The sequence below is a fragment of the Trichechus manatus genome, unplaced genomic scaffold (assembly GCF_000243295.1).
Source record: "Trichechus manatus latirostris isolate Lorelei unplaced genomic scaffold, TriManLat1.0 scaffold00143, whole genome shotgun sequence".
Lineage (NCBI taxonomy): Eukaryota > Metazoa > Chordata > Mammalia > Sirenia > Trichechidae > Trichechus > Trichechus manatus.
In genome coordinates, this window is record NW_004444079.1 from 7,093,300 (window position 1) to 7,094,699 (window position 1,400).

Genomic DNA, 1,400 nt, shown 5'->3' on the forward strand with positions numbered 1-1,400 from the left:
TTGATTCTTGACAACATCCTATGTCTGGAAAGGTAGGGGAGAGAATAACATTTGATGAACCTGATCTCTGTGTCAGGAATTCTGCCAGGGACATAATGATTTAAACAAGTTTATGAGATAGCTGTTCTTATACCCATTTTAGAGATAGAAATAAGGAAGCTCAGATAAAAAAAATTAAGCAACTTGTGCAGATGGACACAACTTAAAGGCAGTATGGTTGAGATTTTAATTTCAATTTAAATCTAGATCTGTCTGAACTGTGAAGTCCATGAACTTTCCACTATAACATATGCCCCCTTTCAGGAGAAAGTCAGGGACAGGGTGCTCCAGAGATGGAGACAAAAGAACCTGTATTCAAAGGTAGAGAGAAACCAGAAGATTAGGCCAAGAGTCAGGTAGGACATTCAACTGGTAAATATTTATTGAGCACTTACTTTGTGCCAGGCAGTATTCTCATATTCTAAGTACGTGGGATACATCAATGAACGAATTGGACAAAAGTCTCTGCCTTTGTTGAGTTTATAAATCTATTGAGCTGTGTTATCCAAGAACAAAAATGTGTGTTAGATGCTGGCTGGGTGTCTGTTCAAACACCTGGCAGACAATCTGTAGACATTCACGAGGCAGAATTGGAGGTTGCAGGGTACAGGAATGTAGGGGAGTGCTATTGGAACTCTGGCATAGTTAATGAGAACACCCCACCATTAGGGTATCAGAGAGGAAACTTGGCCTCTGGAACCACTCAGCACTGGATGAGACAATAATCCAGTGACTTGGCATCTGGAGTAAAATGGCTGTTATCAGATAGGGAAAGACCAAGTCACTATGTAGACATGCCAAGCCAAAAGCCAGTTGCCAATGAGTCGATTCTGACCCATAGTGACCCTATAGGATAGAGCAGAACTGCCTCATAGGGTTACCGAAGAGTAGCCGGTGGATTTGAACTGACAACTTTTTGGTTAGCAGCTGAGCTCTTAACCACTGTGCCACCAGGGCTCCTATAGGTATGCTAATTTTCCCTAGCTTACAGTTAGGATCAGTAATGCACTCACTGCTAACCAAAAGGTTGGAGGTTCTACTCCACCCAGAGGTACCTCCGAAGAAAGGCCTGGTGATCTACTTCCGAAAACTCAGCCCTTGAGAAACCTATTTAGCCGTTTTACTGTGAAAAACGCAAGATCGTCATGAATTAGAACTGACTTGATGGCAAGTGGCACTGGAAGATAGTTGTACAGTTAGGATGGATCGTCTGAGATTAGGACAGCAAAGAACCTGCAGATGGGGTTAAGCAGGTTTAAGGAGTTAGACCAATTATTTCATTTGGGATCTTCCAGGACACAGACCTCTTCACTGCTAGTCAGTAGCATTCACTGTCTTCTCCACACCCAGTAGTTTGGAAT